Source organism: Pseudophryne corroboree, unplaced genomic scaffold (assembly GCF_028390025.1).
Source record: "Pseudophryne corroboree isolate aPseCor3 unplaced genomic scaffold, aPseCor3.hap2 scaffold_719, whole genome shotgun sequence".
NCBI lineage: Eukaryota > Metazoa > Chordata > Amphibia > Anura > Myobatrachidae > Pseudophryne > Pseudophryne corroboree.
The window spans coordinates 271,323-284,268 of NW_026970301.1; the positions used below are offsets into that span (position 1 = coordinate 271,323).

The following is a 12,946-nucleotide window of genomic DNA, read 5'->3' on the forward strand; positions in this document are numbered from 1 at the left end:
GAAAAAGTTCTTTTGGGTTGAAATGAGGGAAGACATCAAGAGATGGTGCCGAAACTGTCCAACCTGTTCTGTAAGAAGAACCTTGCTGCCTCTTTCTCTCCAGAATCCATTGTCCCAAACCAGCTGTGATACTGAATCCCAAGATGGAATGGAAGAGGCTCATAAAATGTATTTACAGCAGACTAAGGTGGTTTGTCACCGACAAGGAGGCAAGAAGACTAGGGCTTGCAAAACAGAAAACCACCATAGTCAGCTGCAGTTTTGTACAGCATGTCCCAAAGACAGTTTAGAAAGAGTTCAATACTCATCCATGGCAGGGGGGTTGAGGTTTCCTAGACAAACTTTTCAAGACCATATACTGTCCAGATTTCAACCGATTGCTCCAGGAGCATGTGTTAATGTACTATAGCACAAAAGGAATTATACCTATCAGATACTGATGTTAAAAATGTTGATAAATGTTAATGTTTCAGACATAATCTGTGTTCACTAATGAATGTGACTGGATATAGTGAGAAGTTTATATAGGGATAAAACCAAAATGCGTGAGGACACGCATGTTTTGGGGGGGGGGCACGTGTGATATCCCATAACAACAAGGACATTTTTGACAACAGTGTAGTTGCCTGTGCCATTTTAAATAAAGTTTATTTAAAAGAAAATTGAACAGCAGTTTGAGAAGTCAGTTGGAGCCATGGTGAGGAAAGAGCTGGCGACGCCATTACGCAGAGATGAGCAGCTGAGAGAGGGGAGACAAATAAGCTGAAAATTGCATGAGAGAGTAAGCAGTAGTGCAAAATACAGCAGTGGAAGTGCAGCAATTAACAAGTAAGAACGCCATGACACTCTCAGCCAAGAGAGTGCACAGCAAGTGTCAGAGACAGGAGAGTATAAAGCCTTTATACCAATGCTGACTGGCCTACATCTGAGGGGAAACTGCCTCAGAAACATCTATTGACTGGGTGAGATAAATCCATATTTATACTGAAACCTACTCCACTGCAAAGGACATTATCCTATATTTACTATACCTATGCAGCGATTTACATGGGAAGCAGCTCCAGTTTGTTTTAAACAATCATCTTTACTACACAGAGCTACAATATTTTGTTCACAGCTAAAGGAGACAATAGCTGCATATAACTATGTAACAACATAACCGGGCCCCAACGTGCACATAGAGACTCCCTGCAGTGACACCAATGTTATCTGGGACTTAAATATTGTCTGCATAAGTTGATTTCTATTACTAAGCAACATAGTATTAATCTCAGATTTAGTTATATTACCATTTGTGTAATGACTTAAAGTGTATATGGTGTCTGTGTTTAAGTTGCTTGAATCAAATCTTTCCCTTCCCTACTGTAATCAGTTCCTTTTCTGAGTTATGTGGTAAACCATTTATTCTTTCATACAAAGCCCTGCCTGCCTTTCTTTGTGTCTGGGGAAACCTTGCCTCTCTGCCAGGAATAGAGAAGAGCTGCTGCTGAAGGAGGAATAGTCCATCAAGGTATCCCTGACCTGTTCCACATAGTTTACACACTTGTTATACCGGGGTGTTACATTGTGTGTGACTGACCTTAGGAAGAAACCGGAGCCTCCGCTGCAGTGACCCAGCAACCAGGGCACGGGAGTATACAGTGCCGCTGGGAGTGATGAAGCTGCAGTAAAGATGTCTATTAGACCTAGCCTGCTGCAGCCCTTGTAGATTCTCATAAAAAAAGTTCTTCTTTTCTTGTCAAAATTAATAGCTAAGAATAGGCTGCTTGAGGCAGGCCCCTGTTAAGTGGCCTGCTACTGAAGGCAACAACTACAAACTGAGCTCCCTGTTCATGGAAGCGGGGTTATAGAGGAGAATGCGCTGAGCATCTTGGGAACAGTCAAAAGCTTTGAGCCGGTTGGTGCCTCAGATCAAGATCCTACTCTACACCCCAATGTGAATCCTTGTGGAGTCCAGTGTACCCCACAGAAGAAATTAATGTGTCACACCCATTGGCAGCAACCTTAGAATAGCTGCTGACGGGCACAATTGAGAAAGGAAGGGGGGGGGGACATTTGAATCCAGCACATAGATGCAATTCAAATATGTAATTTGAACCTTCCTATTTTAAAATATAATGGATGAACCTCACCCTGTGAGAACAATCTTCATGATATAGAGATCTCATATGCAAAATAAGTATGAGTTGGGATAGGGCTGGGGAGGGTGGCTGCTCGGGCAGCCCCTCCCCCGTCAAGTTAAGGAGATTCAACTGAGGAAGCACAAGGGAACTCTCGTCTGGGGACAACAACTGCAGGGAGACCACATCTTTTCAGATGAACATGGGAGGGCGGAAGGCTGCCTAATACTGAAGCACCATCAAATATCAAACCATATGCAATAACTAGTACAAGCATTCCTGGGGGAAGGTCTGCAGGAGACGAATTTGCATACGGTGATGTCATCCAAGCAGTGGGCCAAAGTTGGCTGGAACCCTCATCTGCATATGAAAAGAGAAAAGGGTTATGCAGGGCATGGCGGCCTTTTGCGGCGCTTGGATGACCCCTAGTTCGCATTAAACACCTCCACCCTCCTTCGGTGTGGGGCTCATGTTGACTATGCCCCAGCCCCTGAAGCATTCAAGCTGATTTCTTGCAGCAGCTGGGCACTGTAACAGCTCCAGAGCTGCTCTGTAAGGCAAATAAAAGGGTGTGGGCCCTGCAGCACTACCTGTAGTTCGCATTGTGCGTTGGAAGGCACAAAGTAATCAGACGGGAGAAGTCAGGATAGTGCGCAAGGGCATAGAAGGGAGCGGCTCAAGAAAAGAGAAGTGGAAACAGACAGCAAACTAGGCTGGAGAGAGACAAAGAGATCTGAATTATACGAGAGCCGACCAGGGGAAACACAAATTATGCAGTCAAGTTTCCCACATTTGGGGAAATCGCAGGGGCAGCACAGCCAGAGTGCAATGGGTGAGCCTTGCCCTGGGAGAAGCACCTTCAAGATCATAGTATCTCACCTGGCAGGTAAGTAGGAGTTGGGCTAGAGCTGGGGAGGGTCGCTGCTCGGGCACCCCCCTGTCAAGTGAAGGAGATCCAACTGAGGCAGCACAATGGAACTCTCGAAAGAAGAACAAGGCTAGAGGAAGATCTGAGACAAAGAAATCTGACTTTTACCAGAGCTGACCAGCGGAAAACACAAACACAGTCCCCCACTACCACAAATAATGCAGGCGAGTTTCCCACATTTGGGGAAATCACAGGGGTCAGCATACCCAGAATGCAATGAATGAACCTCACCCTGGGTGAACAATCTTCATGACCATGGTGTCTCCTATGCAAAATAAGTATGATTTGGGATAGGGCTGGGGAGGGCCGCTGCTCAGGCACATCTCTGTCAAGTAAAGTTAATTCAACTGAGGCAGCACAAGGGAACTCTCATCTGGGGACAACAACTGCAGGGAGAACACATATTTTCAGATGAACATGGGAGGGCAGAAGGCTGCCTAATACTGAAGCACCCCCAAACAACAAACCAAATGCAACAACTAGTGCAAGCATTCCTGGGGGAAGGCCTGCAGCAGATGGATTTGCATATGGTGATGTTATCCAAGCAGTGGGTCAAAGTTGGCTTCAACCCTCATCTGCATATGAAAAGAGAAAAGGGGCGTGCAGGGCATGGCGGCCTTTTGCGCTGCTTGGATGACCCCTAGATCGCATTAAACACCCCCACCCTCCTTTGGTGTGGGGCTCATGTTGGCCATGCCCCATCCCATGAAGCATTCAAGCTGATTTCTTGCAGCAGCTGGGCACTGTAACAGCTCCAGAGCTGCTCTGTAAGGCAAGTAAAAGGGTGTGGGCCCTGCAGCACTACCTGTAGTTTGCATTGTGCATTGGAAGGCACAAAGTAAGCAGACGGGAGGAGAAGTCAGGATAGTGCACAAGGGTATAGAAGGGAGGGGCTCAAGAAAAGAGAAGTGGAAACAGACAGCAAACTAGGCTGGAGAGAGACCTGAGACAAAGAGATCTGAATTATACGAGAGCCGACCAGGGGAAACACAAATTATGCAGTCAAGTTTCCCACATTTGGGGAAATTGCAGGGGCAGCACACCCAGAGTGCAATGGGTGAGCCTTGCCCTGGGAGAAGCACCTTCATGATCATAGTATCTCACCTGGCAGGTAAGTAGGAGTTGGGCTAGAGCTGGGGAGGGTCGCTGCTCGGACACCCCCCTGTCAAGTGAAGGAGATCCAACTGAGGCAGCACAAAGGAACTCTCGAAAGAAGAACAAGGCTAGAGGAAGATCTGAGACAAAGAAATTTGACTTTTACCAGAGCTGACCAGAGGAAAGCACAAACACAGTCCACCACTACCACAAATAATGCAGTCGAGTTTCCCACATTTGGGGAAATCACAGGGGTCAGCATACCCAGAGTGCAATGAATGAACCGCACCCTGGGAGAACAATCTTCATAACAATGGTATCTCCTATGCAAAATAAGTATGATTTGGGATATGGCTGGGGAGGGCCGCTGCTCAGGCACATCTCTGTCAAGTAAAGGAGATTCAACTGAGGCAGCACAAGGGAACTCTCATCTGGGGACAACAACTGCAGGGAGAACACATATTTTCAGATGAACATGGGAGGGCAGAAGGCTGCCTAATACTGAAGCACCCCCAAACAACAAACCAAATGCAACAACTAGTGCAAGCATTCCTGGGGGAAGGCCTGCAGCAGATAGATTTGCATATGGTGATGTCATCCAAGCAGTGGGTCAAAGTTGGCTTCAACCCTCGTCTGCATATGAAAAGAGAAAAGGGGCGTGCAGGGCATGGTGGCCTTTTGCGGCACTTGGCTGACCCCTAGTTTGCATTAAACACCTCCACCCTCCTTCGGTGTGGGGCTCATGTTGGCTATGCCCCAGCCCCTGAAGCATTCAAGCTGATTTCTTGCAGCAGCTGGGCACTGTAACAGCTCCAGAGCTGCTCTGTAAGGCAAGTAAAAGGTTGTGGGCCCTGCAGCACTACCTGTAGTTCGCATTGTGCGTTGGAAGGCACAAAGTAAGCAGAAAGGAGGAGAAGTCAGGATAGTGCGCAAGGGCATAGAAGGGAGCTGCTGAAGAAAAGAGAAGTGGAAACAGACAGCAAACTAGGCTGGAGAGAGACCTGAGACAAAGAGATCTGAATTATACGAGACCTGACCAGGGGAAACACAAATTATGCAGTCAAGTTTCCCACATTTGGGGAAATCGCAGGAGCAGCACACCCAGAGTGCAATGGGTGAGCCTTGCCCTGGGAGAAGCACCTTCATGATCATAGTATCTCACCTGGCAGGTAAGTAGGAGTTGGGCTAGAGCTGGGGAGGGTCGCTGCTAGGGCACCCCCCTGTCAAGTGAAGGAGATCCAACTGAGGCAGCACAAAGGAACTCTCGAAAGAAGAACAAGGCTAGAGGAAGATCTGAGACAAAGAAATCTGACTTTTACCAGAGCTGACCAGAGGAAAGCACAAACACAGTCCACCACTACCACAAATAATGCAGTCGAGTTTCCCACATTTGGGGAAATCACAGGGGTCAGCATACCCAGAGTGCAATGAATGAACCGCACCCTGGGAGAACAATCTTCATAACAATGGTATCTCCTATGCAAAATAAGTATGATTTGGGATATGGCTGGGGAGGGCCGCTGCTCAGGCACATCTCTGTCAAGTAAAGGAGATTCAACTGAGGCAGCACAAGGGAACTCTCATCTGGGGACAACAACTGCAGGGAGAACACATATTTTCAGATGAACATGGGAGGGCAGAAGGCTGCCTAATACTGAAGCACCCCCAAACAACAAACCAAATGCAACAACTAGTGCAAGCATTCCTGGGGGAAGGCCTGCAGCAGATAGATTTGCATATGGTGATGTCATCCAAGCAGTGGGTCAAAGTTGGCTTCAACCCTCGTCTGCATATGAAAAGAGAAAAGGGGCGTGCAGGGCATGGTGGCCTTTTGTGGCACTTGGCTGACCCCTAGTTTGCATTAAACACCTCCACCCTCCTTCGGTGTAGGGCTCATGTTGGCTATGCCCCAGCCCCTGAAGCATTCAAGCTGATTTCTTGCAGCAGCTGGGCACTGTAACAGCTCCAGAGCTGCTCTGTAAGGCAAGTAAAAGGGTGTGGGCCCTGCAGCACTACCTGTAGTTCGCATTGTGCGTTGGAAGGCACAAAGTAAGCAGAAAGGAGGAGAAGTCAGGATAGTGCGCAAGGGCATAGAAGGGAGCGGCTCAAGAAAAGAGAAGTGGAAACAGACAGCAAACTAGGCTGGAGAGAGACCAGAGACAAAGAGATCTGAATTATACGAGACCTGACCAGGGGAAACACAAATTATGCAGTCAAGTTTCCCACATTTGGGGAAATCGCAGGGGCAGCACACCCAGAGTGCAATGGGTGAGCCTTGCCCTGGGAGAAGCACCTTCATGATCATAGTATCTCACCTGGCAGGTAAGTAGGAGTTGGGCTAGAGCTGGGGAGGGTCGCTGCTCGGGCACCCCCCTGTCAAGTGAAGGAGATCCAACTGAGGCAGCACAAGGAAACTCTCGAAAGAAGAACAAGGCTAGAGGAAGATCTGAAACAAAGAAATCTGACTTTTACCAGAGATCAGAGGAAAACACAAACACAGTCCCCCACTACCAACAAATAAAGCAGTCGCGTTTCCCACATTTGGGGAAATCACAGGGGTCAGCATACCCAGAATGCAATGAATGAACCTCACCCTGGGAGAGTAATCTTCATGACCATGGTATCTCCTATGCAAAATAAGTATGATTTGGGATAGGGCTGGGGAGGGCCGCTGCTCATGCACATCTCTGTCAAGTAAAGGAGATTCAACTGAGGCAGCACAAGGGAACTCTCATCTGGGGACAACAACTGCAGGGAGAACACATATTTTCAGATGAACATGGGAGGGCAGAAGGCTGCCTAATACTGAAGCACCCCCAAACAACAAACCAAATGCAACAACTAGTGCAAGCATTCCTGGGGGAAGTTCTGCAGAAGACGGATTTGCATACGGTGATGTCATCCAAGCAGTGGGTCAAAGTTGGCTTCAACCCTCATCTGCATATGAAAAGAGAAAAGGGGCGTGCAGGGCATGGCGGCCTTTTGCGGTGCTTGGATGACCCCTAGTTCGCATTAAACACCCCACCCTCCTTTGGTGTGGGGCTCATGTTGGCCATGCCCCATCCCCTGAAGCATTCAAGCTGATTTATTGCAGCAGCTGGGCACTGTAACAGCTCCAGAGCTGCTCTGAACGGCAAGTAAAAGGGTGTGGGCCCTGCAGCACTACCTGTAGTTTGCATTGTGCATTGGAAGGCACAAAGTAAGCAGACGGGAGAAGTCAGGATAGTGCGCAAGGGCATAGAAGGGAGCGGCTCAAGAAAAGAGAAGTTGAAACAGACAGCAAACTAGGCTGGAGAGAGACCTGAGACAAAGAGATCTGAATTATACGAGAGCCGACCAGGGGAAACACAAATTATGCAGTCAAGTTTCCCACATTTGGGGAAATCGCAGGAGCAGCACACCCAGAGTGCAATGGGTGAGCCTTGCCCTGGGAGAAGCACCTACATGATCATAGTATCTCACCTGCCAGGTAAGTAGAAGTTGGGCTAGAGCTGGGGAGGGTCGCTGCTCGGGTACCCCCCTGTCAAGTGAAGGAGATCCAACTGAGGCAGCACAAGGGAACTCTCGAAAGAAGAACAAGGCTAAAGGAAGATCTGAGACAAAGAAATCTGACTTTTACCAGAGCTGACCAGAGGAAAGCACAAACACAGTCCCCCACTACCACAAATAAAGCAGTCGAGTTTCCCACATTTGGGGAAATCACAGGGGTCAGCATACCCAGAATGCAATGAATGAACCTCACCGTGGGAGAACAATCTTCATGACCATGGTATCTCCTATGCAAAATAAGCATGATTTGGGATAGGGCTGGGGAGGGCCGCTGCTCAGGCACATCTCTGTCAAGTAAAGGAGATTCAACTGAGGCAGCACAAGGGAACTCTCATCTGGGGACAACAACTGCAGGGAGAACACATATTTTCAGATGAACATGGGAGGGCAGAAGGCTGCCTAATACTGAAGCACCCCCAAACAACAAACCAAATGCAACAACTAGTGCAAGCATTCCTGGGGGAAGGCCTGCAGCAGATGGATTTGCATACGGTGATGTCATCCAAGCAGTGGGTCAAAGTTGGCTTCAACCCTCGTCTGCATATGAAAAGAGAAAAGGGGCGTGCAGGGCATGGCGGCCTTTTGCGGCGCTTGGATGACCCCTAGTTCGCATTAAACACCTCCACCCTCCTTCGGTGTGGGGCTCATGTTGGCTATGCCCCAGCCCCTGAAGCATTCAAGCTGATTTCTTGCAGCAGCTGGGCACTGTAACAGCTCCAGAGCTGCTCTGTACGGCAAGTAAAAGGGTGTGGGCCCTGCAGCACTACCTGTAGTTTGCATTGTGCATTGGAAGGCACAAAGTAAGCAGACAGGAGGAGAAGTCAGGATAGTGCACAAGGGTATAAAAGGGAGGGGCTCATGAAAAAAGAAGTGGAAACAGACAGCAAACTAGGCTGGAGAGAGACCTGAGACAAAGAGATCTGAATTATACGAGAGCCGACCAGGGGAAACACAAATTATGCAGTCAAGCTTCCCACATTTGGGGAAATCAGAGTGCAATGGGTGAGCCTTGCCCTGGGAGAAGCACCTTCATGATCATAGTATCTCACCTGGCAGGTAAGTAGGAGTTGGGCTAGAGCTGGGGAGGGTCGCTGCTCGGGCACCCCTCTGTCAAGTGAAAGAGATCCAACTGAGGCAGCACAAGGAAACTCTCGAAAGAAGAACAAGGCTAGAGGAAGATCTGAGACAAATAAATCTGACTTTTACCAGAGCTGACCAGAGGAAAGCACAAACACAGTCCCCCACTACCACAAATAATGCAGTCGAGTTTCCCACATTTTGGAAATCACAGGGGTCAGCATACCCAGAATGCAATGAATGAACCTCACCCTGGGAGAACAATCTTCATGACCATGGTATCTCCTATGCAAAATAAGTATGATTTGGGATAGGGCTGGGGAGGGCCGCTGCTCAGGCACATCTCTGTCAAGTAAAGGAGATTCCACTGAGGCAGCACAAGGGAACTCTCATCTGGGGACAACAACTGCAGGGAGAACACATATTTTCAGATGAACATGGGAGGGCAGAAGGCTGCCTAATACTGAAGCACCCCCAAACAACAAACCAAATGCAACAACTAGTGCAAGCATTCCTGGGGGAAGGCCTGCAGCAGATGGATTTGCATACGGTGATGTCATCCAAGCAGTGGGTCAAAGTTGGCTTCAACCCTCGTCTGCATATGAAAAGAGAAAAGGGGCGTGCAGGGCATGGCGGCCTTTTGCGGCGCTTGGATGACCCCTAGTTCACATTAAACACCTCCACCCTCCTTCGGTGTGGGGCTCATGTTGGCTGTGCCCCAGCCCCTGAAGCATTCAAGCTGATTTCTTGCAGTAGCTGGGCACTGTAACAGCTCCAGAGCTGCTCTGTACGGCAAGTAAAAGGGTGTGGGCCCTACAGCACTACCTGTAGTTTGCATTGTGCATTGGAAGGCACAAAGTAAGCAGACAGGAGGAGAAGTCAGGATAGTGCACAAGGGTATAAAAGGGAGGGGCTCATGAAAAAAGAAGTGGAAACAGACAGCAAACTAGGCTGGAGAGAGACCTGAGACAAAGAGATCTGAATTATACGAGAGCCGACCAGGGGAAACACAAATTATGCAGTCAAGCTTCCCACATTTGGGGAAATCGCAGGGGCACCACACCCAGAGTGCAATGGGTGAGCCTTGCCCTGGGAGAAGCACCTTCATGATCATAGTATCTCACCTGGCAAGTAAGTAGGAGTTGGGCTAGAGCTGGGGAGGGTCGCTGCTCGGGCACCCCCCTGTCAAGTGAAAGAGATCCAACTGAGGCAGCACAAGGGAACTCTCGAAAGAAGAACAAGGCTAGAGGAAGATCTGAGACAAATAAATCTGACTTTTACCAGAGCTGTCCAGAGGAAAGCACAAACACAGTCCCCCACTACCACAAATAATGCAGTTGAGTTTCCCACATTTGGGGAAATCACAGGGGTCAGCATACCCAGAATGCAATGAATGAACCTCACCCTGGGAGAACAATCTTCATGACCATGGTATCGCCTATGCAAAATAAGTATGATTTGGGATAGGGCTGGGGAGGGCCGCTGCTCAGGCACATCTCTGTCAAGTAAAGGAGATTCAACTGAGGCAGCACAAGGGAACTCTCATCTGGGGACAACAAATGCAGGGAGAACACATATTTTCAGATAAACATGGGAGGGCAGAAGGCAGCCTAATACTGAAGCACCCCCAAACAACAAACCAAATGCAACAACTAGTACAAGCATTCCTGGGGGAAGGCCTGCAGCAGATGGATTTGCATATGGTGATGTCATCCAAGCAGTGGGTCAAAGTTGGCTTCAACCCTCGTCTGCATATGAAAAGAGAAAAGGGGCGTGCAGGGCATGGCGGCCTTTTGCGGCGCTTGGATGACCCCTAGTTCGCATTAAACACCTCCACCCTCCTTCGGTGTGGGGCTCATGTTGGCTATGCCCCAGCCCCTGAAGCATTCAAGCTGATTTCTTGCAGCAGCTGGGCACTGTAACAGCTCCAGAGCTGCTCTGAACGGCAAGTAAAAGGGTGTGGGCCCTGCAGCACTACCTGTAGTTTGCATTGTGCATTGGAAGGCACAAAGTAAGCAGACGGGAGAAGTCAGGATAGTGCGCAAGGGCATAGAAGGGAGCGGCTCAAGAAAAGAGAAGTTGAAACAGACAGCAAACTAGGCTGGAGAGAGACCTGAGACAAAGAGATCTGAATTATACGAGAGCAGACCAGGGGAAACACAAATTATGCAGTCAAGTTTCCCACATTTGGGGAAATCGCAGGAGCAGCACACCCAGAGTGCAATGGGTGAGCCTTGCCCTGGGAGAAGCACCTACATGATCATAGTATCTCACCTGCCAGGTAAGTAGAAGTTGGGCTAGAGCTGGGGAGGGTCGCTGCTCGGGTACCCCCCTGTCAAGTGAAGGAGATTCAACTGAGGCAGCACAAGGGAACTCTCGAAAGAAGAACAAGGCTAGAGGAAGATCTGAGACAAATAAATCTGACTTTTACCAGAGCTGACCAGAGGAAAGCACAAACACAGTCCCCCACTACCACAAATAATGCAGTCGAGTTTCCCACATTTGGGGAAATCACAGGGGTCAGCATACCCAGAATGCAATGAATGAACCTCACCCTGGGAGAACAATCTTCATGACCATGGTATCTCCTATGCAAAATAAGTATGATTTGGGATAGGGCTGGGGAGGGCCGCTGCTCAGGCACATCTCTGTCAAGTAAAGGAGATTCAACTGAGGCAGCACAAGGGAACTCTCATCTGGGGACAACAACTGCAGGGAGAACACATATTTTCAGATGAACATGGGAGGGCAGAAGGCTGCCTAATAATGAAGCACCCCCAAACAACAAACCAAATGCAACAACTAGTGCAAGCATTCCTGGGGGAAGGCCTGCAGCAGATGGATTTGCATACGGTGATGTCATCCAAGCAGTGGGTCAAAGTTGGCTTCAACCCTCGTCTGCATATGAAAAGAGAAAAGGGGCGTGCAGGGCATAGCGGCCTTTTGCGGCACTTGGATGACCCCTAGTTCGCATTAAACACCTCCACCCTCCTTCGGTGTGGGGCTCATGTTGGCTATGCCCCAGCCCCTGAAGCATTCAAGCTGATTTCTTGCAGCAGCTGGGCACTGTAACAGCTCCAGAGCTGCTCTGTACGGCAAGTAAAAGGGTGTGGGCCCTGCAGCACTACCAGTAGTTTGCATTGTGCATTGGAAGGCACAAAGTAAGCAGACAAGAGGAGAAGTCAGGATAGTGCACAAGGGTATAAAAGGGAGGGGCTCATGAAAAAAGAAGTGGAAACAGACAGCAAACTAGGCTGGAGAGAGACCTGAGACAAAGAGATCTGAATTATACGAGAGCCGACCAGGGGAAACACAAATTATGCAGTCAAGCTTCCCACATTTGGGGAAATCGCAGGGGCACCACACCCAGAGTGCAATGGGTGAGCCTTGCCCTGGGAGAAGCACCTTCATGATCATAGTATCTCACCTGGCAGGTAAGTAGGAGTTGGGCTAGAGCTGGGGAGGGTCGCTACTCGGGCACCCCCCTGTCAAGTGAAAGAGATCCAACTGAGGCAGCACAAGGGAACTCTCGAAAGAAGAACAAGGCTAGAGGAAGATCTGAGACAAATAAATCAGACTTTTACCAGAGCTGACCAGAGGAAAGCACAAACACAGTCCCCCACTACCACAAATAATGCAGTCGAGTTTCCCACATTTGGGGAAATCACAGGGGTCAGCATACCCAGAATGCAATGAATGAACCTCACCCTGGGAGAACAATCTTCATGACCATGGTATCGCCTATGCAAAATAAGTATGATTTGGGATAGGGCTGGGGAGGGCCGCTGCTCAGGCACATCTCTGTCAAGTAAAGGAGATTCAGCTGAGGCAGCACAAGGGAACTCTCATCTGGGGACAACAACTGCAGGGAGAACACATATTTTCATATAAAAATCTTGGTCATGCTCTGGTTTCTCTTCAGAACGAACAAATCTTTCGCCTCTTACTAAAGATTTCCGTGGAGAGGAGCAAAACCGAGTTTTATCTCAATTTTTGCATGCCCCATCTTTTTGGGGTTTCTTTTACCGGTTTAAAGATAGAATGAGTGTGCTTTAATGTAAGCTCATTTGCATAGAAATGACAGTAAATGTTTATTTATGTTCAAACAGAACTTTCTTGACCATGCTACTTGCTTTAAAGATCTGGGAGCACATGGAATACAGTACAAACCATGCTT

At 48.7% G+C, this 12,946-nt stretch overlaps 18 non-coding genes across 18 annotated transcripts; 1 reads left to right on the top strand and 17 right to left on the bottom strand.

The window, feature by feature from the left end:
* Window positions 1-2,851: 2,851 nt before the first annotated feature.
* Window positions 2,852-3,014, bottom strand: LOC135039922 (U1 spliceosomal RNA). The gene has a single exon (XR_010233894.1). It is a non-coding gene; the product is annotated as a U1 spliceosomal RNA (small nuclear RNA).
* A 152-nt stretch (window positions 3,015-3,166) lies between these two features.
* On the bottom strand, window positions 3,167-3,330 carry LOC135039872 (U1 spliceosomal RNA). The gene has a single exon (XR_010233846.1). It is a non-coding gene; the product is annotated as a U1 spliceosomal RNA (small nuclear RNA).
* Window positions 3,331-4,004: 674 nt separating this feature from the next.
* On the bottom strand, window positions 4,005-4,167 carry LOC135039884 (U1 spliceosomal RNA). Its single transcript, XR_010233858.1, has one exon. It is a non-coding gene; the product is annotated as a U1 spliceosomal RNA (small nuclear RNA).
* A 152-nt stretch (window positions 4,168-4,319) lies between these two features.
* LOC135040003 (U1 spliceosomal RNA) lies at window positions 4,320-4,483 on the bottom strand. Its single transcript, XR_010233968.1, has one exon. It is a non-coding gene; the product is annotated as a U1 spliceosomal RNA (small nuclear RNA).
* Window positions 4,484-5,157: 674 nt separating this feature from the next.
* Window positions 5,158-5,320, bottom strand: LOC135039896 (U1 spliceosomal RNA). Its single transcript, XR_010233870.1, has one exon. It is a non-coding gene; the product is annotated as a U1 spliceosomal RNA (small nuclear RNA).
* Window positions 5,321-5,472: 152 nt separating this feature from the next.
* On the bottom strand, window positions 5,473-5,636 carry LOC135040004 (U1 spliceosomal RNA). Its single transcript, XR_010233969.1, has one exon. It is a non-coding gene; the product is annotated as a U1 spliceosomal RNA (small nuclear RNA).
* Window positions 5,637-6,310: 674 nt separating this feature from the next.
* On the bottom strand, window positions 6,311-6,473 carry LOC135039891 (U1 spliceosomal RNA). The gene has a single exon (XR_010233865.1). It is a non-coding gene; the product is annotated as a U1 spliceosomal RNA (small nuclear RNA).
* A 149-nt stretch (window positions 6,474-6,622) lies between these two features.
* LOC135039897 (U1 spliceosomal RNA) lies at window positions 6,623-6,787 on the bottom strand. Its single transcript, XR_010233871.1, has one exon. It is a non-coding gene; the product is annotated as a U1 spliceosomal RNA (small nuclear RNA).
* Window positions 6,788-7,457: 670 nt separating this feature from the next.
* Window positions 7,458-7,620, bottom strand: LOC135039877 (U1 spliceosomal RNA). The gene has a single exon (XR_010233851.1). It is a non-coding gene; the product is annotated as a U1 spliceosomal RNA (small nuclear RNA).
* A 152-nt stretch (window positions 7,621-7,772) lies between these two features.
* On the bottom strand, window positions 7,773-7,936 carry LOC135039865 (U1 spliceosomal RNA). Its single transcript, XR_010233839.1, has one exon. It is a non-coding gene; the product is annotated as a U1 spliceosomal RNA (small nuclear RNA).
* A 972-nt stretch (window positions 7,937-8,908) lies between these two features.
* LOC135039986 (U1 spliceosomal RNA) lies at window positions 8,909-9,071 on the bottom strand. The gene has a single exon (XR_010233952.1). It is a non-coding gene; the product is annotated as a U1 spliceosomal RNA (small nuclear RNA).
* A 674-nt stretch (window positions 9,072-9,745) lies between these two features.
* LOC135039925 (U1 spliceosomal RNA) lies at window positions 9,746-9,908 on the bottom strand. The gene has a single exon (XR_010233897.1). It is a non-coding gene; the product is annotated as a U1 spliceosomal RNA (small nuclear RNA).
* A 152-nt stretch (window positions 9,909-10,060) lies between these two features.
* LOC135039974 (U1 spliceosomal RNA) lies at window positions 10,061-10,224 on the bottom strand. Its single transcript, XR_010233940.1, has one exon. It is a non-coding gene; the product is annotated as a U1 spliceosomal RNA (small nuclear RNA).
* A 671-nt stretch (window positions 10,225-10,895) lies between these two features.
* LOC135039876 (U1 spliceosomal RNA) lies at window positions 10,896-11,058 on the bottom strand. The gene has a single exon (XR_010233850.1). It is a non-coding gene; the product is annotated as a U1 spliceosomal RNA (small nuclear RNA).
* Window positions 11,059-11,210: 152 nt separating this feature from the next.
* On the bottom strand, window positions 11,211-11,374 carry LOC135039870 (U1 spliceosomal RNA). Its single transcript, XR_010233844.1, has one exon. It is a non-coding gene; the product is annotated as a U1 spliceosomal RNA (small nuclear RNA).
* A 674-nt stretch (window positions 11,375-12,048) lies between these two features.
* Window positions 12,049-12,211, bottom strand: LOC135039923 (U1 spliceosomal RNA). Its single transcript, XR_010233895.1, has one exon. It is a non-coding gene; the product is annotated as a U1 spliceosomal RNA (small nuclear RNA).
* A 152-nt stretch (window positions 12,212-12,363) lies between these two features.
* On the bottom strand, window positions 12,364-12,527 carry LOC135039982 (U1 spliceosomal RNA). Its single transcript, XR_010233948.1, has one exon. It is a non-coding gene; the product is annotated as a U1 spliceosomal RNA (small nuclear RNA).
* A 144-nt stretch (window positions 12,528-12,671) lies between these two features.
* Window positions 12,672-12,787, top strand: LOC135039945 (U5 spliceosomal RNA). The gene has a single exon (XR_010233912.1). It is a non-coding gene; the product is annotated as a U5 spliceosomal RNA (small nuclear RNA).
* Window positions 12,788-12,946: the final 159 nt, after the last annotated feature.